The sequence below is a fragment of the Bos indicus x Bos taurus genome, chromosome 1 (assembly GCF_003369695.1).
Source record: "Bos indicus x Bos taurus breed Angus x Brahman F1 hybrid chromosome 1, Bos_hybrid_MaternalHap_v2.0, whole genome shotgun sequence".
NCBI lineage: Eukaryota > Metazoa > Chordata > Mammalia > Artiodactyla > Bovidae > Bos > Bos indicus x Bos taurus.
The window spans coordinates 69552002-69577843 of NC_040076.1; the positions used below are offsets into that span (position 1 = coordinate 69552002).

The following is a 25842-nucleotide window of genomic DNA, read 5'->3' on the forward strand; positions in this document are numbered from 1 at the left end:
TCATAACCTCTGACCCATGATCATTCTAATGACAACTCTAAGAAAAGATTTATAACAGATCTGATATAGAGATATCAATTACATGACAAATTATAAGTAGAATATCACCCACAATAATTAAATCAGGGCTTCTCAACACCAACACTACTGACACTGCACTGGCTAATTCTTTGTTGTGGGGGTTATCATGTGCATTGTAGGATGTTTACTATCTACCCACTAGATACCAACAGAATCCCCCAGCATGACAACCAAAAATGTGTTCAGACATTGCCAAAACCATCTCTCATGGAGAACTGTATTAAGATTAAAAATTTCCAGGGTTCTTTGGAGATGAGAAGCAGGAAGAAGAATGTTTCTGTGACACAGGAGGAAAAGTAAAAGGAAAGACTAGAAATGAACAAAACAAATCATAGCTAGTAATTATAATGAAAATAGCAATACAGAAAGCTGAGAAGAAAATTCACAGGTATTCCATCAGGACCTTTGTAAGCATCTTCAACAAAGACCACTGAAGATTTTTTACTTAGAAATTAATGAAATTAACATAATTCCTCTTCTCCCTAGCATTTATGAAGCTAAACATCCTCAGGTTACCAACTATTCTTCAACCACTGAGAACACCCACTTGAAAAACTCATCTCCCACAGTTAAATATAATAAGCATCTACGTTTCAATCAAATGTAAATATGCTACAAATGCCATGAAAAGCAACACGAATATCCTCAAATCCTTTTTGTATTTAAAGAATGGAGAAACTACATACATCTAAGTGCTACAAAGATTAAACGTTCACACATTCCCTTTCTGGCTCTTTAATACTTAGTATAAAATCAACTCGGCCATATTTTCCACCAAACAGACAAATACCCAGTTTCCTTAGTCTATTCTTGGATAGGTCACCAGACTGGGAATAAGAGACCCGGAGTCTATTCCCAGCTGCAAACAGACTGGTAATCTCAAGCAAATTATTCACTCAGGTTAAGGTTCTACACCCATATCACGCTGACAACACTGAAAATCTGCCCAGAAACAAGCCCTGAGCAACCTAGAACTTCTTCCTGCACCCAAAGGACAACTGCAAACGTATTTTTAGATTTCTTAAATCTAAAAATCTGAACAGGATTTTATTTATAGCAACATTTAACATACTTGAAATTTCAAAACTGTGTGGTGCCTTTATCATCGCCCTTTGTAAAATTAGTAAGAAACGCTCTTTTTAAAATCACACCGTGCCCAACTGTGTAAAACTCTATATGCAAACTACACCAATCATAATTTATGTAAAACAAAACAAAACAAAACAAAAAAGCTGTTTTTAACGCAAGCTCTTGGTAAGGGCTTTAACTTTTTCATTTCCTAACTTTATCTAGTCTAAGACACAAATAGTTCTTTCTTGGCACTGTAAAAAATGCTTTACGAAGTCTGGAGAGACAAAGTGTGCCCTACAGCCTAATTCTGGAAAGGCCTTTAGGACTGTTCTTACCACTAAACATGCAGGTTTTAGTAGCGCAACCAATATAAGGATAGATACAAGCGTACATTTTTTGCTCTTGATACCAAGTAAAAAAAGTGTCTAGTAGACCCAAGTTACCCGTCTGACCTTTTCGCACACCGTAAAACTGTAAACACAGTACAGTCCAACATAAGATTTGTTAAAAAAAAAACAAAACAAAAACACACAGGGTTAGGACCGAAAGGAGGGTGTCAATTAACGTTCGTCGGCACCCGCTGTCAGGCAGACACTTGTTAGCCGCCGAGAAGTCACTCACAAAGTTTGCCATCTCGCTGGGGGAAGGGGCCTGGACTGCGCCACGGGCCCCGACCCGGAAGACGGGTGTCTGCAAGGCCCCACCGCCCGCCGAGGCCCGGGCGCACCAGCCACCCCAGCAGGAAAAGCCCCAGCTTCTCGGCCCCGCTCCGCCGCCTCTCTGCCCACGGGCGCACTCACGCACGCGCGCGCACTCTCTCACTCCCGTACACACAACAAAAGGAAGCCGTGCGAGCCGCGTGCGGAGGTTTGCTCGGGCGCTCAGGGAAGCCCCTCCTCCCGGCCCCCACCGCGCCGCCCCGGGCCTGCTCGCTCGCTGGAGCGCCCCCCGAGGGCCCGAGGGTGCGCGGATCCCGGAGGCCCGAGTCCCACCGGCCCGGCCCGCCTCCACTCCGCTCGGCCGCGCTCGCAGGCAGCTGCGGCGGCTCTGGGCCCACCACGCGCGCAGCTCCGCCTGCCGCTGAGCCGAGCTCCGGTGAAATTCCGCGCGGGCGAGCCTGGGCTCCCTACTTCCCGGGTTTCTTAAGAAATAAAACTATTACACTGAATTATCCTTGGTAAAAGTCCCCCTCCCCACCGAACCACTATCAAAAGTAGTATTTAACACAACATTCCTTACAATAAATCTTTTCCAGTAACCTCTTCTTTAATCTTCCTCTTAACTCTTCCTTCCACACCTTAGTTTACTCCTTTTACTTTTCCCTTGCCTTCCTGTTTTCAACCTGTGAGCTGCATTTTCTCAAAAGAATTATCTTCCCCAAACGGTCTTTTCAATTTTACTCTTTTGAAATTTACTTTTCTAATAATAACAAGCTTTCTCCTAAATCCCTTCCATTATATATCCCACTTAACTACACAAACTTCTCCACAAATACCTTCTTTAATTTTTATCAGCATCTACCAAATCAATTCATAAATAACTTTCTCAGGCACTGCATTTTTTGTTTGATCCTACGATCCCTCAAAGCTAACATCCCCAAACTTAACACACAAATTTGCCCCAAATGGCCCTCAAATTTTGTGAAACTGTGCCAGACAGGCTACCGAAGTCACTGAAAAAATCTACTTCCTAAACATACCCTAATAACTATCTTTCCAACTACTCTCTACCAATTCATTTGAATCACTCATAATAAGACTACCATATTTATTTCCCCAAAGACTCTAATTATAGAACCTAATCAAATTAACACATTATCTCTATCATTATATGTATCTACATATGCAGGTGTGTATGTACGTGTTGACAAATATACAGGGCACCCTGCAAAACAGCAACTGTGTATTTCATTCTAATCCCTTATATACTGGATCCTCTCAAATTTACAATGAAAACTCCTTCACATGAACCAAGATTTTCAGGCATCCAACCCCTATCTTGTGAAGTCATTTATCTATGTTAAATTAATTTATCACTTTAAAACATACGGTCACCATTTCTCCTATAATCATTCCTCATATCTTAAGATATCCATCATTGGTCTAACCCACACAATCCACTCAAAGACTCAGAGCATACCCCCACTCGCCAAGGCCTGTATAAGGCAGGTCCTAGAAACAATTCTTGGAGAAGGAAATGGCAACCCCCTCCAGTATTCTTGCCTGGAGAATCCCATGGATGGAGGAGCCTGGTGGGCTACAGTCCACAGGGTCGCAAAGAGTCAGACACGACTGAGCGACTTCACTCACTCACTCACAGAAACAATTCTAGACTACTGGCAGATTACAGTAAAGTCGTGAATTGAACAAGTGACATCCTTGGGTCATCTTAGGCCTTCAAAGCTCTGGGTGGTCTCCATAGGTTCTTCATTATTAAATTTGGTGACTAAATGTAGATATAAGAGAAAAAGGCTGAATGACCAAGAGCTAGATTCTGAAACTAATTCTGAAGCAAAGCTGCCCTAGGATGGAAAACCAAAACTATATTTCGTGCTTTGTCGTATTTTTCTCACTGCCGCTAAATAAGCTCTCTCTTGTCTGGCTGAGTCGCGTTGCTGTGCGCCTGAAACCATCACAGCTTTGTTAATCGGCTATACTCCAATATAAAATAAAAAGTTAAATAAATAAACACGTTCTCTTTCCATGAAACATAAAGGAACATCAAAAACCCTGATCTGAACAGGGAGAGTCAGGAAGTGTTCTTTGCTCAGAGACTGAAAGATGAAAGAGTTCATTAACCATGTGAAGAATATAATGCAAATAGTAAGGATTTAAAGCATACAGCATTTTTCCCTTAATGGTTTAAAATGCCAATTACTGGGACCAGAGCATGGTACTAATGGAGAATCTCTAAAAGCACAGTTAGGTAAGCACTTCAGAGTCAAGTCTTTGATAGTACAAGGGAAATGTTAACAGAAGACAAAGTCTGACAAAAATCAATTCTACTGTATAAAAGGAGAAGCAAAAGTTGAAGAGCAAAGATGCAAGCCAAAACACTGAAGGCCTGGTCTAGGTCTTGTTCAGTCACTAAGTTGTGTCCATCTCTTTGCAACCCCACGGGCTACAGCACGGAAGATGATGAAGGTTTCATGCCCTGAGGTGATAATGCTGCAGATTTACAACAAAACAAAAAAGGAAGCAATGGTTCAGTTTTAGCTATATTGTGGCTTTGGAACTGGCAACACTGCTCCTCTAGAAATGTTCAACAAATGATAAATAATCAGAAATAAAATAGGCCATATTTAGAACCATACATTTATATGCTCTCTCTTGTCTGGCTGAGTTGCGTTGCTGCGCTCCTGAGACTATCACAACTTTGTTAATCGGCTCTACTCTAAATAAAAAGTTAAGTAAAAGTATTTTTCAGGTAATAAATGAAATGAGAAGACAGAGCAGACCAACTTCCTAAACACACTAAGAAATATATCAGATAAAAGTCACAGACAAAAAGAAACTACAGAAGCCACTTTAGATCCCTTAAGACACTTCCTTTTACCATCCACCCCACGTTTTCCATTTTATACCTGAACCTCTTTACATATACAAATTATTACCACACAATTTTTGCAGAATTGTGGTTTTTGAGGCACTCAAGGAGAGATCAAAAATCTTAATGTCTCTATCATTCATCATTTTTTAAAAAACAATTATACATGACATAGTATCTATCACCTTTATAATAACATCATGGATAGCAAGGACTGTCCTCACATGCACAGAGAAGGAATAGGGTTCTGGCTTTGTTTCTTAGGTGGCATTATGTTTCCTCCATATTTTCTCCGTTACAAGCTACTCACTGTCCTCTTCATCTTACTTATTCCTATTCAGGTCAACTCCAATCTCTTTTTTTATTATTATTATTTTTTTTTTATTTGAAGGATAATTGCTTTACAAGATTTTGTTGTTTTCTGTCAAACCTCAACATGAATCAGCCATAGGTATGTATACATATATTCCCTCCCTTTTGAACCTCCCTCCCATGTTCCTCCCCATCCCTCCCCACTAGACTGATACAGAGTCAACTTCAATCTCTGCATTCATGTCTATCAATTTACTAGCTTCTCTATCAGCTTGTCCATGTTCTACTGTCAACAAATTACCATGTCTTTTGACTTTCATATTAGTAACCTCCACCTCAGCTTTTTTTCCCCCTTTGTCTCCTTTCTAATCCACAAATATCTCTCAGTTGAATTTATCTCACATGAATGGTTACGATTTTGCAAGTATAATTTATTTATAAAAAACTTAAAGAGTGAATGAAACAAATCCATCTTTTTATCTCCATCCTCATGCTACAACAATTCAGATCACTTCTATCTCTTATCTGGATAGCCCCTCATCTTGTCTCAAGTTTGGCTTTTCTTGGACAACCTGCTTCACAGAACTTAGCTATCCATTCTTCCACTCCTTCAGCTTGATAAAAGCACCAATTGCTTTTTGTTCCCCAAGGCCACTCCCATTGTTTTATCACCAGAAAATCTCTTTGCAGTTCACATTACTCACTTAAACCATTCTATCTGCAGCATCTACCAAGCTCCAGAATCCCTCCCACCTTGCTCCCCACAAAGAAGTCAGTCCTACTTTGTCCCACATTCAGCCACTATTCTCAGTGACCGAGGTGCTGAAGACCTTTCTGCACATTACACAGACCTTCCTCAACTCCCAAGACCTGCATGTGCACTTCAGCCACTTACAGATATATACTGAGAACAGGACATCAACTGGAAGTGCAGCGCCACTAGGACTATAACGTTAGAGACCTTTTTTTTTTAACCACAACTACTTTATTTTCTAAGTCTACACCTGCTCTTCACCTCCTTCTGGCTTCACTTATCTCCCTACACAATTTAAATCTGTCCATCAACCATTTTAATATTGCCCTCTCCAGAATACCATGACTTCCCATTACATTCACCATGCATTTCCCCAAGGAAAGACAATCTTCACCATCTGTTTTATCCACACCCACACACTGAGTGTTAAGCATCACCAGAAAGCTACGAAATCTTCTACAACTGACTTATTCTACATACAACTCTCCATCTCATTGACTAATCCAAATCATTTTCATATTTAAATCCTTAATCTCATCAAGTAATCTCTTCCATAATATTCTCTCAGATCACAATTTCTCCACCTGTAATCAAATCCTCTTTATATAGCTTCTAAAATGCTGTATCTTTTCATCCATCTGTTACTTCTTGCCTTCAGTTTTGGAAGAAGAGTTGTTCCTCCTTCTTAAAATAAACTTAAGACAATTCCTATAGCTGATGCTTCCATATTCTCCCAACTCACTCAGTCCTTTAACCCTATGGACCCTGGTCTCCAAACTACTCTCTTGAAGACCAAAAAAATTCCATGTACCAAATCCCATGGCTCACCACCCAAGTTCTTAATCTTTTTGGCAATGACACTTGAACTACCTCCTTTTCTGGGGCTTCCTAGGTGGCGCTAGTGGTAAAGAATCAGCTTGCCAATGCAGGAGACATGAAGAGGCGTGGGTTTGATGCCTGGGTCTGGAAAATCCCCTGGAGAAGGGAATGGCTACCCACTTCAGTATTCTTGCCTGGAGAATCCCATGGACAGAGGAGCCTGGCAGACAACAGTCCATAGGGTAAATAAAGAGTCAGACACAACTAAAGCAACTGAGCATACAGGCATGCACACACAACACAGAATTCTACTCCGGTCTCTCTGGTTGCTTCTTCTGTCTCCAGTGACTACTAGTCCTCTTTTTAGCCCAAAGAATGGGTCTTTTCCCAAGTTCTGTCCAGGAGTTTTCTCCAGTTCTCTGCTTCTCAGGGTTTCATCCCTTACTGCTGTTTCTACATTTTCTCTCCTCTTATGGATACCTGGAGAAGGCAATGGCAACCCACTCCAGTACTCTTGCCTGGAAAATCCCATGGACGGAGGAGCCTGGTAGGCTGAAGTCCATGGGGTCGCTAAGAGTCGGAGACGACTGAGCAACTTCACTTTCACTTTTCCCTTTCATGCATTGGAGAAGGAAATGGCAACCCACTCCAATGTTCTTGCCTGGAGAATCCCAGGGACGGGGAAGCCTGGTGGGCTGCCGTCTATGGGGTCGAACAGAGTCGGACACGACTGAAGTGACTTAGCAGTATGGATACCTTCCCCCAGCTGCCCCAAATGATCTTTAAATCATTACCTTCTGCTACAATCTAACGTATTCCTGAGGAATTAGAATATATAGTTTATTGCTTTTAAACTAAATTCTTCAATGGTTGTTTCAAATTACATTTCAATCATTAGTCCAGATAATTTTATAGCCATCAGCACCCTACCAAACCCAGAGTTAGTAGCTCTGTACTAACTCTGTACAACTGTACGTATATATTCCCAAATCTCCATTGGAACTCTTTCCTCAGCTGGAGCAGTATTTTTAACTCTAGCTAGACAATACCCTGGAGAAGGCAATGGTACCCCACTCCAGTACTCTTGCCTGGAAAATCCCATGGATGGAGGAGCCTGGTGGGCTGCAGTCCATGGGGTCGCTAAGAGTTGGACACGACTGAGCGACTTCACTTTCACTTTTTCACTTTCAGGCATTGAAGAAGGAAATGGCAACCCACTCCAATCCCAGGGGCAGAAGAGCCTGGTGGGCTGACGTCTATGGGGTCGCACAGAGTCGGACACGACTGAAGTGACTTAGCAGCAGCAGCAGACAATACCCCTTGGATACTTCCATTGGTGCCTCACACACTGGTCAATGTGTCTTAAAACCAAAGTAGCCATTCTTCCCCATCAACATGGTTCTGCTAAGGGATATAATAATTTCTTTTAATGACACCACCATTCTTACAGTCACCCAAATTAAAAACCCTGGAGTTCCCCTTTTGTTTTTCTCCACTGTTTCCCAAAAGCCCTTTTGCCATCAAATCCTTCAATCTTTCTTTCAATTATTTCTTACATGGCTCCCTTTCCCTTTATTCCCATTACCACCATCCCAACTTTGATTCTCAGTACTTCACACTTCTGTCATAGCCTTCTTTGTCTTCTAGTTACTAGGTTCTCTTCATTGCAAAAAAACCCCAGAGAAACGAACAAAACAGGTAACCAGATAAACACTCTTAAACCCACTCAAAAATCAATGGTTCTCCACTACATACCGAGTCAAGTTAAAACTCTATTTCCAAAAAATAGAAACTACTCAATTTTCCAATAATCATGGAATAGATAAACACTCTGGTATATTCACATAATGAACCCCAAAGAGCAATGAAAAAGAATGAATCTCACAGTCATATGGTGAGCACAGGAAACCAGATACAGAAGTATGATTCCCCTAATATGAAAACATAACAAAACTATTCTGTGTGACAGAGGTTAGTATAGTAATTACTTTTGGTTGAAGGCGGCATAAACTTAGAGGAGACACATGAGGAAACCTTCTGGGATGTTAAGAATGTTTATACTGAACTGGGTGATGATTACATAAATGTAAACCTAAGAGAAACAATTAAACTGTACTCAAGATTTGAGCGTTCTATATAAGTCATTTCCCAACAAATTTTTAAGAACCACTTTAGCCTGGATATTTAGGTATCTATTTAACTTTTATTTTCCTCCATTCATCAACATGAACCCTAAATTCCAGTTCATGTAGACCACCAATTACTTAATATATCCAGAATTTTTCTATCAGTCATATCACTTCTTTCTGGAGTGCCAACCCTCACCATCATGCCTACTATAATCTTATTTATCCTTCAAGCTCTAAGCTATGTACCAATTCTTCACAAAGTTGAATCTGCCATAGTACTTCTGTCAGACAGATGTGTACACATTTTTGTTCCAGGACAAACTCTTGAAGAATATGAACATGTTTACATCATATATAAATGTGTATCCTTCACACGGCCTACCATAGAACCTTGCACACAGTAAGTATATAAAATTATTTCCTGACTGAATAAATCCGGGCAGATCATCAAAAGCACCCTCCAATCTAACCCCTCCTTCTCAAAACCATCTATCACTGTCTTCACTCACAGTTCATTGCTCGGCTTACCTATTTAATCATTCAACAAACAACTGAGAACCTACTCATGCAGGAAACTGTATCTATTCTAATGTACCCCACCAAACTATCCAAAGATGTAATCCAATTGCAGTTGCTGCCTTTTACATCTTTCCCCAACTCTCATTTCCTAGTCATCTTCCCCTCTTCACTCCATCCAATCAAATCTCACACCTTCATTTATAATCCTCCTGTTATCAAACGAATTCAAGCCCGTCTTAGCTTCTCCTGTAGCCTCCAAACTGGGCTTTCCTCACCTCCAGTCATACTCTGCCACCACACTATCCCCAATCTATCTTGTATGGTATGGCTATCATCAGACTAAGGTATCTAATACATAGTCCTTGATTCAATTCTCTACTCAAAAAAGTTCAATAGCTGTACAGTAATGATATATGTTAGCATGCTTTAAATCCTAGATTAACATACTTTAATCCTCAAACCCTCACAATAACCCTTGCCAGAAGGTGTAATGATTATCAATTTCCTGATGAGAAAACTGGGTCTCAGAAAGGAAGTAATTCTCTCCACAACCATCGTGGAGGTAAACAGAAGGGCCAAGACTAAAACCTAGCTTGCTTGCTTACCAAGCACAGCACTATGTCATATCAAATACAAACTACTTAGCTTAGCTTTCAAGGCCATCCATTTTCAACTCAACCCCAACTGAGCTTTCCTATCTTATACCATACTCATTAACTCTTTATTACAAATTACAGGTTATGATCAATTAATTCATCATGAAATCAGTTTAGTAAGTGACAGCCATCCTTTTTTTCTTTTTAGTCAAAGAGAACAAGAGAAAACATACAGTGCCTCCACCGTGGTAAGGACAGTTACTGTTATTGAAACTTTGTGTTCTAAACATACACACATTCATACATGCATATATTAGGTGAAGATGTGAAACATTTTCCTTACTGTGGACCATAGTAAAATTAAAAAAAAAACTAAAACCAACACACTCGTCTCCACATCTCCTTGACTTCTCACCACCACATTTTTGCTTCCTCAGGTTGGAATGTTCTTTCGAGTAATTTCTGCCAGTTGGAATCCCTATCCCTTCAAAGACTAGCTAAAATGTCACTTCCATGCTACTAAATGCCGTCCCAGGCTTTCCCTTAATCAAATGTTTTTTCCACCTTTTAACTTTAGTAACATTTGGTACTTTTCTCCTAATATATTTGTGATCATACTGTGTAGTCTTCTGTGCTCAAGTCTAGCCCCTCTATTAGAATTAAGTCCCAAAGGATTTATCCTTGAGTGCATCTAACAATGCTTTTGCACATAACAAATGTGCATTATCTGTTGACTAAAGAAAACTCACCCCTTTACTTTCTGAAACTTGTTATAAATCATCATCATAATTTCCACTACATTTCAAACTTTTGAAACTCTCATCCTTCAAAGTCTTATCATCTTCCTCTCAAAATCAGCCATTTCAAATAATCCTCTACTTTCAATCTTCTCTTGCTTCCCTTTAACAATAACCTGTCACATATCAATAACTTTTTTTCTTTCAGAATCATATTTTCCATCAAACAACACCATTTCTTCTCCATCTGCTTATATTCCACTTTATTCCTAGTTCTTCAACATCCATAATGATAAGTCTTAACATTCTTTCCTTTTCTCATCAACTAGACTTCAATTATTTCAATTCATTTATGGTGAACATATTTCCGTCAGCCTCATTAAATCCTTGTAGAAAAAGCCAGGTTATGAATAAATTGAAACAAACAAAACGTATAGACAGTTCAGATAAATTATCTCAGACACTCTCATTCATTCATTTATTCAACAAACATGTGTCTACTGGATATATGCCCTCAATTTTCTTGTCTATTCTATTCTGTAATTCAGAAAGCAGCTCTGAGAAAAGCATTCAGGAAAATGCCAGGATAACAGAGCCAAGTTGACTCATTCTCTTCACTCACAGAGACCAAGTCATTTGTGGGGTATACAGGCTCAAAAAAGAAGACTAACAGTTTTACTAGATATACCTGAGAACTGACACCATCCCCCCACAAGCTGTTCCAAAGGGACCTCAAAATCTACCCAGCAAAGGTGAATCTGAAAAGGAACAAACCATTAAGAGTAGTGAAAATGAAACAGGCAGAAAGCATTCAGACAAAAATAGATTCAGACTCTAGGTTCATTCTAGGGCTGTAAGAGAAATTTGGAGCAGTTTAGTTCCTCTCCTGAGATCTCTAAGGAATCTTTTCAAATATCTAGCTAAAGTTTGGGACATGTAAATCCTCTCCCCAAACCTAAGCCAATATTCATTTCTCCATTCTCTGAACTCCTAAAGCAATTATTGTCTATAAAACTCATTTGGGAACTTAATCATAAACCATCTTGTAATGAACTGTTAACAAACAGAGCCAGAATTTATTTACATATTAAAGTCAGTGTGGTCTTCTTTAAAATAGTTACCTTGGCAGGCTACCACTTACTTATTTTTTATTCACTCCGTCTATCCAACCATCTGATGCACTTAACCAACATTCATCTAGTACCTACTGCCACTGTTCAAAGTATTTCCAAATTCCTCTTTGGAAGTATATTCCAAAGTTAATAAGTCAACCAAGAAAATCATCCCCATTTCTGTGTTACTTAAATCTAAACCAAAATTATTTTTTATTCACTCTGATACTAACAGAGCCTCGGTATTTCTAAAAATCAAATCTTTCAAACTAAAAAGATTTGTCCCAATAAGACCATTCAGAATAACATTATGCCGGTATTATTTGTAACTGTGCTATCCTAGAGTTTATGAACTCTTACAGGATAGGGACCATATTTTACTCATCTTTATAGACTCCCTCCCCTCAACAGCACACTACAAGTACTCAATAAATAAGTAAATTGGATAGAATGTGCTAGACATTAAATCAGAAAAGGTGTTCTAAAAACCTTTTAAACACTACCACTCAAAGTGACTACCAAAATACAAAAATTCCCATTTGGAGGTATACTTTTGATATTTGTTTTAAAAAATCAGTTTTCTGAAAGAACAGAGGGTTGTGGGGAGAGAATGGAGGATTGCTGGAGAGAGATGGGAGGAATGTGGGAGAAAAACAATTGTGTGAGGGACAGAAATGTTGGCTTCCCCTGTGGCTCAGTGATAAAGAATTTGCCTGCCAATGCAGGAGCCACTGGAGATGCAGGTTTGGTCCCTGGGTCTGGAAGATCCCCTGGAAAAAGAAATGGCAACCCACTCCAGTATTCCTTTTGGGAAATCCCATGGACAGAAAAGCCTGGCAGGCTACAGTCCATGGGGTCTCCAAGAATCCGACACAGCTATACGACTGACCACACAAGCGTAAGCACTGTGGAAGAGAACAGGAAATCTGGAGAAAGAAAGGGTAATTTGGAAAAGAAGGAGTAACTGTGAGAGTGACAAAGACACGGAATTTGGGGATACATGTGGAATTGTAAGAGAGATGGCAATTCTGGGAGGAAAAAGAAGAGTGGATTTTAGAAAAAGAGTTTTAGAAAAGAATAGGGAATTGTGGGGAAAAAAAGAAAAAGTCAGTTTTCTGAAATCTTACACTGTTATGGGATTACTTCACAACTGTATTTCTCCCTCTAAAAGAATAAAAATACCATAAATTCCTTGAGGGTAGAAACTTCATCTAACACTTTTTTATTAAATCCTCAAAATGAATTAGACAGATTCTTAAAACAGCTAAAGATCTCTAAGTAGTCATTTAGGCCTGAGGTAAGAAAATCAAAATTAAACCAGCCTCCAGTTTCAAACCAGATTTACTCAGATTAAACTAGCCTCAAATTAGAAGAGAACCTTTGGTCCCATCCATTAGATGTTTCTGCAGGACTATTACAGTTCCAGTCTAATCCATTCTGTTGTCTTCCCTTAAATCTAAAGGCCTTCCCCAGTCAGATAGCCCTTTGTTCTTCACTATCTCCAATACACACTCTCTCTGTCTCACACACACACATACACAATTCTGTCTGTAATACTCATAGTGCTCAGCAATTTCACAGTCCCACTACTAACAGTAAGGTGAATCCTACTTTCTATCAGTCATTCAACAAGTACTTATTAAGCACTTAAGAATCAAGCTGTTGTGAATTTTCCCAGAAATTAAAGTGTCAGCTCTAGAGCAGGTTACAATCTAGCTACTATTCGCAAAACAAACAGAAAAAATTACCATAAACAAATATAAGATTTAGCACTATAGAATCAACATGTGAATGTTGTTTTTATTCAACATGTAAGGAGGAGTCTCAAGAGCTAGGGTTACTTAAAACAAGACTCTTAAAAAGGGGAGCAAGACCTTTCTATACTCCCAATATCTGTCACCCTGACTCGGGAATGTTGAACCTCATACCAAATTTCAAAAACCAACATTTCAAGAATCTACAATAAATGAGCAGATGCTCTTTCCCACCATATTCCCAACATATCAGTGACTTAAATATGCTAATTTCCTTAATGATTGTCACAAATCTGTCTCACCAATGTACTTTAAATCTCCTTCAGAGCCAACTATATCCAAATGTCTTGAGACTTCTTTACCTTTTCTTCAGTCTCCCACAAAATTATCACCATCTCCACCATAACCTGTCCCTCATCCTCCTCTCCCTCTTACCAATTTCCCCATCCCCCAGCCCACAAAGAAACACATAATCACACTGACCCATTCTTTCCTAAAAAACATAAGACACCACCAAAGCCTGGAAAGAATAATCAAAGATCGTTTTAATCCATTCCCAGATTCCCCACACTAAAACTCTCCAGAAGCCTGTCAAAGAATTCTGCACTGTTGACCTGGTAACTACTTTTAAGAAGAACAACTATCACTGCCAAGCAACTCCCCCTCATCTCTAAGCAGCGACACTTAGGCTGCAAAGATGCTGTTTCCTACAACCTAGTCTTTCCTAAAGGTCCACCAATCTAACTTCCCTTACTCATCTCACCCAGTTTTTCCAGTCTAATTTTAAATGTTTTTTTCCTTTAAGAATATTAAATATATGACATCAAATTAAAAAGCTAAAATAATAACTATCAAAGTTTGAAAAGGAGGAGGAAAAAAAGGATAATGGCAATGACAAATCCTTTCCACTCAGAGTAAGAATAAGAAGTCTCTTGACTCCTTTTTAATGTCACTTTGATCAGTCAAGAAATAAGAATACATACATATTACCTGGAGACCTAGAGAAAAGCATGGTTAAGAACTACAAAAAATGCTTAGAAGCAGTCTCTGGAAAGTGGGGCTGTAATGGACAGGTGAGACAGGGGTTACTGCTTTTCATTATAAGCTCCCTCAGGACAATTTTTAAAATTACGTACATGTATTACTTTATATAATTTAATGGAGAGAAAACAATGATATACTTTATTTAAATCCATTAAACTTATAAAAACTAAAAGAACTGATAATATATAGTGCCAGTGAGGGGGAAGGAAACAGATCTTCTCATACTATGATGACAATAAAAATGGGTACAACCTACTATGTAATATATTGAAACTCTTAAAAAGAATGAATAACTCTATAAATGTACTGACATAGAAAGTTTTCCAATCTTTTAAAAATAATCCTGAATTATTTCTATAAAAATTTTTAATAAAAGCCCCTCTCGACTCAAATGTTAAACTGTATCCTCCTTTAGAGTTATTTCTTAAAAGAACAAATGACTGAATTTTCCCATCGCTCCCCTAAATTTCTATCTTCCCCTTTAATTCCTCCACCCTCTATATCCATAAAAGGATTTTTCATACTACTCTCTCCTCAGTTTAATTAATATTACAATGCAATGTGTATATAGTCTTTAATAATATAAAACATGAATAATTTTCAGATAAATCTTAAGGGTATGGTTTTAGCCCAGGGTTCCCTCTTGGAAATAAATCCAGTCTGGTGTGAGCTCAGCAAACCCAATAGCCTGGGTACATTTCCTGATAGGGAAATACTAATATTCCCTCCAACCTGGCTCTAGAATCACCCAGCCTCTTCAGGTTCCCCTAGACTTCAAAACAGCCAGTTCTGACCTCCTTGCAACTTCTTAAGACCAAAACAGATATCCTCATCCTCCCTTCTGCAGCTGCACACTTTGTAGGCTAATGCATTTTCTTCAATACCACCATGCCTTAGTGAGGGTATATATTCAGGAACCATGAGTGGAAAAGATCTCCAACCAGCAGAGAGGAACCAATAACCAGGGTTATGGAACCAGTCCTGTCAATCAGACTAATCTGAGCTACAAATGGGGCCTCCAAAGAAGGGCCACCATGCATGGACTCTCCCCACCATTAATTATAACCCTGTGTACTGCAACCCAAGCTGAATAACACGGCAACAGTTCTCTTGGACCAGATAAGCTGGGCAGTGAAGAAGAAAACCGCCAAGTCAAGTAATTTCCATTCCAGCATCTGCCAGTAGTGTTCAGTTCACCCAGCCACTGGTAAGTGATAATATTTCAAAATTGCTAAAATCTAAACCCTGTGGCCTAGCGAATGCCTGTAGGCCGGGCATCTTCTTAAGGTCCGCTTCAGAGATTCTCAGACTCACTGGTGCAGTTCTAAAGCTTCTCAGACCAAACTACTACACTCTGATTCTCAGTGACCCCCAACCACTGTCAGTACCCACACTTACCAGATGTCATCTTACAGAAGAGCCCAAACAGGTTCGGAACTAGGCCATCCTGGCCCATCTGGAATAACTCTTTAGTCTTTGGACCAACATTTACTAATTTTGCTACATCTGTCTATTCTATCATGCATTCTCTTCATATTCTCTGGTATTAAACACTCCCTCTTGCTTCAAACCTACCCTTTCTATTCAGGGAAACTCCTCATATCCCGTCTTTCCTTTCCTTAGAAACGCTTGAGTTCTTTCCACAACGAAATACCTAATGTATCTACACAATGAACACCCCCCGGAATCCTCAAGACTCCTCCACAGCCGCCCCCTGCATTCCTCCACCTACCTGGCATCTTCCCCTCCGGCCTCTCTCCTAGTGCACGCTCCCACTACGTTTCCTGCAAGGATTCCCTTTTCTCCAACCCCTGCCCTTCCCTTCTCCCAAAGAACACATTCAGGCAGCAACAGTGACTGAGGCCTGCGGTGCATAAAGCACTGCACCAGGCACGGCAGACAAGAGACCTGGTGTCTCCCTAGGCTTTTCACACCCACATCCAGCACCCTCGGGCCACCCCGTGCCACCATCCCACCTCCTTCCCTACCTCTGACACCCGCTTCAGGCCTCGGAGGCTGCCTTCTCGCTTCAACCACCCCCGTCATTATCCTTTCTCAACCCCCCAACCCACCATCCGCGCCCTGCTTCCTCCCGTCCCCCAACCTGCTCCTGCGTTTCCCTCGGCCTTGGCCGGTCCCGGGGCCACCCCCAGCCTCGCCACGGCTCGCTCCCCCCCGGGTCAGGCCGTTACCGCCGCGCGCTCCCCCCGCGCGCCGCCCCCTCCCCCTCCCTCGCCCTCCCCCGGGCCCGGGCCTGCCAGGCCGAGCGCTTTACCGCGGGCGGGCGCCGAGTCGCGCGGTCACCGACTGCAGGCGGCGGCAGCTTCAACCTTTCTAGGGGCCTTGAGAGGAGGGGAAGGGGGGAGGGGGGAGAACTTTTGCTGTGGCAGCTTCGGCAACAGCTCCCACCCCTGCGCCTTTCTCCTCTTCCTCCCCCTCCTCCTCCTCCTCTTCCTCCTTCTCTTCCTCCTCCCAGAGCAGTAGAGACGCAGACATGCCGCGTCTAGAGCGCCGCCGCGGTCGCCGCCACTGCCGGCGCGGTGCATTGTGGGAAGCCCCGCACATGGGAAGCGCTCCGCGGCGCCCGCCCTCCTTGGGCCGGGGACCAGGCTGAGGAGACCCAGCGTGGCTTCGATTCCGGCGCCTGCGTGTCACCAGACCGGCGTGGTCCGGGAAGCTGGCCCTGAGCCGCAGGGTCCCTTCGAGCTGGACCCGGAAGGAAAGCAATTTGAAAAAGATCAGAACTGAGGAAACGTCTTTGAGATGGGGGTCCGGCTTCAGTATAAATCAGTGCCTAACTCCCTGAGACGTGGAGGACTCAGTGGTCGGGTGCATTTCAGGCCCAGGGCAAAGGAATGGTCGGGTGGGGACCCAGGTGAAAGGTTATCTATCAGAGTTTGGGGGCTTTTTCGTTTCTCCTCTCTTCCCCAGCCCTCTCCGCTGTGACCCCCAGTCACTACCATCCCAAATGCTACCTGTCCCACAGGCGGTAGCCCTGCGCCCTTGAATCTAGAAAACCCCTTTAGTGTCTGCAAACATACGCAAGGTGTGAGCACAGGAAAGGATCAAGAGACCTAGCCCTGGATCCTATTGGGCAAGATCTTACATGGTGTTTCCCCTTCACTTAACTTCGGGCCCAAAACGTCTCTGTATGGCAAAAACTTGGTAATGGTCTATGTAGAGCTAGAATTGCACAGTTAATGTCTCAAGACTTGGAGGACCTTTAAGTGACCTTAGCCAAACTGTGACCTCCTTAATGGTGCCTTTATTCAACTAACATTTATTGGGCGCTGTGAGGTGTCGTGCATAATGCAGTGGCTTACAATTACTCATCTTTGTGTCCACACCCTAGCACAAGGTCAGCCATGTAAAATAGATGCTCAGTGAGTGTTGATTGTGAGATCAGAAAGGTATCATGGGATGAAACACCTTCATTAAGATTTCTTCATAATAGTCTGAAGATTTATTTAGCGTCTCTCTGCAATACTTAAATATAACCCCTGAGAGGAAAGGGAAAGGGAAATCATTAAAATATCTATATAACCATTTCTGGAGTTCTTCTTCCCTTCTCCACACCCACCTTCTCACCCCTTGCCAAATGAATCTTCATTCGAATAGTGCTTTTTGGCAAAACTCCAAACTCCTGCATTATGCACTTGTGATGGCACTGAATTAGATTAGTGTCTGCAAGGTTAATGTTCCCCCAGGCATTAACCTTAGTAAATCGTGATGCCTGTTTAGAAATAGCAGAAGCCCAGAGGTTCAGCTTAATTTAGACACAGGTAACTAAGAAAAAGCAAGGGTAAACCACAGCTCCACAGTCAACTCTTCCTGTGCTTTCTTCATTAAAAAATATAAATTTTAATAAGATGACAGTGCATATTCTGAACGCTAATTGCAACAAAACATTGATACAAGCTAGAGCAAGGGACAGTTATCTGGAGGACAGCCTTCTGGCAACTTCTAGCATCTGCAATGGCATCAAATTCAGATATTAAAAAAAAAAACACCTCTGGCAGCAAAGAGGCAGACACTGAATATTAGGTAATAGGAAAACTAATAACTAAAAAGAATTAAAGGCCTGGAGATTTCACCCAGTAGGCTAAGATTGATTGGCCTATCATCAGGAATAGACCTAGTTCTCTACTCAGTACCATAACTAAGAAATAATAGAGGAATAACTGTCTAACATGGGCAGAATAAAGAGCATAAAGTGATGACACGGAGCAAGTTTAAGCCTTTGGTAGGTTAAACTTCTGGTAATACTTCTCAGAGCCCCAGTCTGCCTTCTTCATGCTCCTCTTGCTCACTTCCCCAATACCAATCCTAGGCATTCAGCCTACTTTCCTTTAAAAAAAAAATTAATAATTAAAGACTCACAAGAAATTGCAAAAATAGTATAAGGAGTCCCATTTACCCTTCACTCATCTTCCCCCAATGGCAACAGAGTTTTAGAAATATATCAACACCAGGAAATTGACAATGGTACAATATTTTTTAGTAGACTGAGAAGGCAATGGTACCCCACTCCAGTACTCTTGCCTGGCAAATCCCATGGACGGAGAAACCTGGTAGGCTGCAGTCCATGGAATCGCTAAGAGTTGGGCCCAACTAAGTGACTTCACTTTCACTTTTCAATTTCATGCATTGGAAAAGGAAATGGCAACCCACTCCAGTGTTCTTGCCTGGAGAATCCCAGGGACGGGGGAGCCTGGTGAGCTGCTGTCTATGGGGTCGCACAGAGTCAGACACGATTGAAGTGACTTAGCAGCAGCAGCAGCAGAACTTATTTCTTACCATTTTTAAAAAAACATTTGTGTGTGTGTGTGTATTGCACAATTTTGGGCTTCCCAGGTGGCACTCAGTTCACTTCAGTTGTTCAGTCGTGTCCGACTCTTTGTGACCCCACGGACTGCAGCACGCCAGGCCTCCCTGTCCATCACCAACTCCCGGAGTCCACCCAAACTCATGTCCATTGAGTTGGTGATGCCATCCAACCATCTCATCCTCTGTCGTCCCCTTCTCCTCCTGCCCTCAATCTTTCCCAGCATCAGGGTCTTTTCCAATGAGTCAGCTCTTCGCATAAGGTGGCCAAAGTATTGGCGTTTCAACCTCAACATCAGTCCTTCCAATGAACACCCAGGATTAATCTCCTTTTGGATGGACTGGTTGTATCTCCTTGCTGTCCAAGGGACTCTGAAGAGTGTTCTCCAACACCACAGTTCAAAAGCATCAATTCTTCAGGGCTCAGCTTTCTTTATAGTCCAACTCTCACATCCATACATGACCACTGGAAAAACCATAGCCTTGACTAGAAGGACCTTTGTTGACAAAGTAATGTCTCTGCTTTTTAATATGTTGCCTTGGTTGGTCATAACTTTCCTTCCAAGGAGTAAGCATCTTTTAATTTCATGGCTGCAATCACCATCTGCAGTGATTTTGGAGCCCAGAAAAATAAAGTCAGCCACTGTTTCCACTGTTTCGCCATCTATTTGCCATGAAACAATGGGACTGGATGCCATGATCTTAGTTTTCTGAATGTTGAACTTTAAGCCAACTTTTTCACTCTCCTCTTCCACTTTTCTCAAGAGGCTCTTTAGTTCCTCTTCACTTTCTGCCATAAGGGTGGTGTCATCTGCATATCTGAGGTTATTGGTATTTCTCCCGGCAATCTTGATTTCAGCTTGTACTTCTTCCAGCCCAGCGTTTCTCATGATGTACTCTGCATAGAAATTAAATAAGCAGGGTGACAATATACAGCCTTGATGTACTCCTTTTCCTATTTGGAACCAATCTGTTGTTCCATGTCCAGTTCTAACTGTTGTTTCCTGACCTGCATATAGGTTTCTCAAGAGGCAGGTCAGGTGGTCTAGTATTCCCATCTCTTTCAGAATTTTCCACAGTTTATTGTGATCCACACAGTCAAAGGGTTTGTGTCAATAAAGCAGAAATAGATGTTTTTCTGGAACTCTCTTGCTTTTTCGATGATCCAGTGGATGTTGGCAATTTGATCTCTGGTTCCTCTGCCTTTTCTAAAACCAGCTTGAACATCTGGAAGTTCTTGGTTCATGTATTGCTGAAGCCTGGATTGAAGAATTGGTGCCACTAGTGGTAAAGAATCTGCCGGCCAATGCAGGAGACATCAGAGATGCAGGTTCAATCTCTGGGTCAGGAACATCCCCTAGAGTAGGAAATGGCAACCCATTCCAGTATTCTTGCCTGGAAAAAATTCTATGGGCAGAGGAGCCTGGCAGGCTATAGTCAATGGGGTTGCAAAGAGTCAGACACAACTGAGCACCTGTCAGCAGCATGTACAATTTTATTCCATGTGTCATTTCTGTACCCTCTACAACCAGGATATGAAACTGCTCCATTATCACAAAAAAAACTCCCTCATGCTACATTCTTGTATTCACAAATTTACCTCCCCTTCTAACTCCCCACACTATCCCTGTTTCCTAGTAACCACCAATCTGTTTTTCATCTCTATAGTTTTGTCATTTCAATAATGTTATATAAACAGAATCATATCGCATGTAACCTTTTGATGTTTTTACCTAACATAATGCCCTTTTCCAGTAGTCATGTATGGATATGAGAGTTGGACCATGAAGGCTGAGCCCTGAAGAATTGATGCTTTGAACTGTGGTGTTGGAGAAGACTTTTGAGAGTCCCTTGGACTGCAAGGAGATCAAACCAGTCAATCCTGAGAAAATCAATCCTGAATATTCTTTGGAAGGACTGATGCTGAAGCTGAAGCTCCAATACTTTGCCCACCTGATGCAAAGAGCCAACTCATAAGAAAAGACCCGGATGCTGGGAAAGATTGAGGGAAGGAGAAGGGGATGACAGAGGATGAGATGGTTGGATGGCATCACCGACTCAATGGACATGAATTTGAGTAAGCTCTGGGAAATGGTGAAGGAAAGGGAAGCTTGATGTGCTGCAGTCCATGAGGTCACAAAGAGTCAAACACTACTGAGCGACTAAACAACAGCAATGGCCTTGAGTTCCATCCATGTTGTGACAGGTTTCAAACATTCATTTCTTGTGATTGTTAAGTGATATTCCATTGTATGGCTGTACCAAAATCTGTTCACCCATTCCCTAGGTGAGGTACATTTGGGTTGTTTCCAACCTTTTTGCTATTATAAGTAAAACTGCTGTGAAAACCTGTGTACATGTTTTTGTGTGTACTTAAATTTTCGTTTCTCTAGGGTAAATACCTAAGATTATGATTGATGCGTCATATGGTAAGTGCATATTTAATTTTTTTAAGAAACTGCCAAACTATTTCCTAGAGTAGCTATTATCCTTTTACCTTCCCATCAATAATGTATGAGAGATCTAGTGTGTCCCCATCCTCATCAGCACTTGATATTATCACTCTTTTTTATTTTAACTGTTTTAATACATATGTAGTGGAATCTCACTGTGGTTCTTTCCCTTTTATTTATTTATTTATTTTTTTTTTTGTATGTATGCATATGTCCCCTCCCTCTTGAACCTCCCTCCCACCTCCCATCCCATCCCACCCCTCTAGGTTGTCACCAAGCACCAGTTTGAGCTCCCTGAGTCATACAGCAAATGCCCTCAGGCTGTCTAGTTTACATATGGTGCTGTGTGTGTTTCTTTTTTTTTTTTTTAATTTTTTTTTTTTATTTTTAAAATTAAAAAAATTTCAGGTATACACGTGCTCCCCATCCTGAACCCTCCTCCCTCCCCCCTCCCCATACCATCCCCCTGGGCCATCCCAGCGCACCAGCCCCAAGCATCCAGCATCGTGCACTGAACCTGGACTGGCATCTCGTTTCATACATGACATTTCACATGTTTCAATGCCATTCTCCCAAATCTTCCCCCCCTCTCCCTCTCCCACAGAGTCCATAAGACTGTTCTATACATCAGTGTCTCTTTTGCTGTCTCGTATACAGGGTTATCGTTACCATCTTTCCCTTTTAAAAAGGAGCACTGTCTCCACAAAACTGGTTCCTGAGTAGGATATATGCTCTCTCTCTCTTACTTTCCGTGGTGCATTTTTAAACAAGCTCACCAGCCCATTTGTTGAAGGATACTCAAGTGTCCACCAACAGATGAACAGATAAAAGAATATGTGGTGTATACATACAGTGGAATCTTATATATCTTACATATTACTGCAGAGAAGCACAACTCTCGTGGATAAATTGTTAAATTAATATTAAGCACATACAGCATATATCTTTTTTTCACACCCTTTTTAAGATGGCTCCAGGAAATATCTGTTAAGCAGATGTAGAAATTTCCCTGGGGAAGTGATATATATAAGCTGCTCAGGATGCAGTTCACAGGTAGAAAACTTTAATGCCCAACAAGCTAAGCAGATAACATGAATAAGTGAGGCAGGCCAGATATAAAGATAACTGACAGTAAAAGGGACAGTAAAGAGCCAGACAGTTCAAGCCAGTCTAAAGGGCATCATCACTACTCATTTCCAGCTGATTATTTCCAAGTGAGAATGTAAAGAGCAAGAAGTCAAGAGAAATCAGGAATCTGAGTTTTGGGGTGAACTCTCCCAACTATTAATGTTGGCAAATAACATTTAAAGTTCTTTAAAACAGGAAAGCATATTAAACAAAACGTGTCTGTGGGTCAGATTCAGCCTACAACCTTCTGGCTCTCTGGCTTCTTTAGAAGAGGAATGTACTTCCATCTCTTGTCCCCAAAGACTTCGCCAGGTCTTCAGAACCTCCTGTATTGACCATCTTCCAAGCTTCCTGGACTTCTCAGGCTCAGGAGGATGTGGAAGTACTACCTTCTCTACTCATGTGTTGCCTGCAGCATGAGCCATTTATAAAGGCTGCTCCTACCTTAAGCAGAAACTTGGCTTTTTTTGTGTGTGCAAAATTCTAAATTCATAACCCTGTCAGCGATTGGGTCACAGGAGCCTGCTCCACTATATCTAGTCCATCCCACTCAATCCAGAAAAGCATGACTTCTCCTGTTCTCAAGGGCCATCTTTTCACAGGACACTTTTCCCTCAGTTCCCGCTTCAGATTTGAAGGAAACTTACTGATCATTGATATGTTCTAAAACTCATGACCAAAACATGGTAACAACTCCAGTGTCCATCAACAGATGTACAGATAGAAGAATATGTGGTGTATACATACAATGGAATCTTATCCAGCTTTTAGAAGGAAGGAAATCCTGCCATTTGTAACAGCATGGATGAACCTGGAGAAAAGTGTGCCAAGTGAAATAAGCCAACAGAGAAAGACAAACACTGCATGATTCCACTTGTATGAAGTATCCAAAATAGTCAAACTCATAGCAGCAGAGACTACAATAGTGCTTACTGAAGGCTGGGGACAAGGGGCACAGGGGAAATGGAATATTATTATTCAATGGGCATAAAGTTTCAGTAATGCAAGATAAATAAGTTCTAGATATCTGCTATACAATATAGTGCCTATAGTTACCAATATAGTATTATTTTCCCTGGACTTCCCTGGTGGTCCAATGGTTAAGACTTCACCTTTCAACGCAGAGGGTATGTGTTCAATCTCTGGGCAAGGAGCTAAGCTCCCACATGTCTCCTGACCAAAAAGCCAAAATATGAAACAGAAGCAATATTGTAACTAATTCAATACAGACTTTTAAAAAAATTGTCCCCATTAAAAATAATCTTAAAAAAAAATTGCTTTCCTGACAAATCTCATGTTAGGTGTTCTCACCACCAAAGAGAGAGAGAGGGAGAGGGGTAGAGAGAGAGAAACACACCCAGAAGGAAACTCTGGGAGGTTTTGGGTATCTCTGACCTTGCCAGTAGTGATAGCATCACCAGGGTTTGCATATGTCCAAATCATCAAATTGTACACATAAATATGTGTTGTTCTGGGTGAAAAGTGAACGTGTTAGTCCCTCAGTCATGTCTGATTCTTTTTGACTCCATGGACTATAGCCTGGCAGGCTCCTCTGTCCATGGAATTCTTCAGGAAAGAATACTGGAGTGGGTAGCCATTCCCTTCTCCAGAGGATCTTCCCAACCCAGGGATAAAATCCAGGTCTCCTACATTACAGGCAGATTCTTTACCATCTGAGCCACCAGGGAAATAAAGCTATTTAATAAATAAAGCTAAAACTAATGAAAGGCCTATTCTTTCCTGCTTAGGATATTGAGTTTAGACAATATCTTAGACAATATTTTTCAGTTTAGGAGGGCAAGTAGCCCTCCACCTCTCAGTAGCCTCTGAGAGAGGTACTGGGTTGCACTAAAGACATTAGCTATGAGATAACTATAGTTGGGAGGGATCCAGGGAAGACCTGAGTGAACATCAAGAACACAGCAATGAATGAAAATAACGCCTTGGGCCAGGATGATATCCGGGGAAAGGAAAAATTAAATAAAGCAACATTATAAGGATAAAATATTATCAGGACCTAGAGATTAGCCTTGTGGTTAAACTAAATCCTTCTCGGTTTAAATCCTATCACTACCACTTACTAGGTTTGCAACCTTAGCTACTTCTCTGTGTTATCAAGTACTCCATCCAGAAAATGAGACTAATAATAGTAACCTCTTCTTGCAGTTGTTAAGAACATGAAATGGTAATACATTTAAAGTGTTTAAAACAGTTTCTGGCACATAGTTAGTGTTCTTTGTGTTGTAGATATCGTTGTTCAGTTCAGTCGCTCAGTCGTGTCCGACTCTTTATGACCCCATGAACCACAGCACACCAGGCCTCCCTGTCCATCACCAACTCCTGGAGTTCACTCAGACTCATGTCCATTATGTCGGTGATGCCATCCAGCCATCTCATCCTCTGTCATCCCCTTCTCCTCCTGCCCTCAATTTTCCCCAGCATCTTGCTGTTGTTATTCTTACTATTTAAAAGGATTTAAAGACGGTGCTGAACCAAACTGCCTAAAAATAAAATATGATAAGGGCAAAAAGTCAGTTCTTGGAAGTGGACTAAGGCAAGGGAAAAGATAAGAACTATTCAAGTACAAAAAAAGTGATTTGAATGGGAAAATATCTTAGAAAATGTTTAGCTTAGGGAATAAAGACAGTATATGATAGATGGAGCCAAGAAAAATAAGCAATTAAGCTGCAGGGAAAAATAATACATAACATTATTCAAGGGCTTCTCTGATGGCTTAGACAGTGGTGGCTCAGTGATAAAGAATCTGCTTGCAATGCAGGAGACCTGGGTTCGATCCCTGGGTTGGGAAGATCCCCTGGAGGAGGGCCTGGCAATCCACTCCAGTATTCTTGCCTGGAGAATCCCCATGGACAGAGGAGCCTGGTGGGCTACAGTCCATACAGTCACAAAGAGTCAGACATGACTGAGGAACTAAGCACAACATTATTTAAAGAATTTATTTC

General features: G+C 41.3%; 1 protein-coding gene across 7 annotated transcripts in view; it reads right to left on the reverse strand.

Moving 5' to 3' along the window:
• Window positions 1-17005, reverse strand: part of ZNF148 (zinc finger protein 148) — a 146599-nt gene extending 129594 nt beyond the window's left edge. For 4 of the 7 annotated variants that reach the window (XM_027536596.1, XM_027536577.1, XM_027536558.1 and 1 more), the window contains exon 1: window positions 16750-16956. The gene's annotated coding sequence lies outside the window, so the exon portion shown is untranslated. Of the gene's footprint in view, window positions 1-1773; window positions 2031-15872; window positions 16429-16749 lie in introns of those variants that run through there. The other 3 variants (XM_027536520.1, XM_027536528.1, XM_027536547.1) reach the window with 3 other exon arrangements.
• Window positions 17006-25842: the final 8837 nt, after the last annotated feature.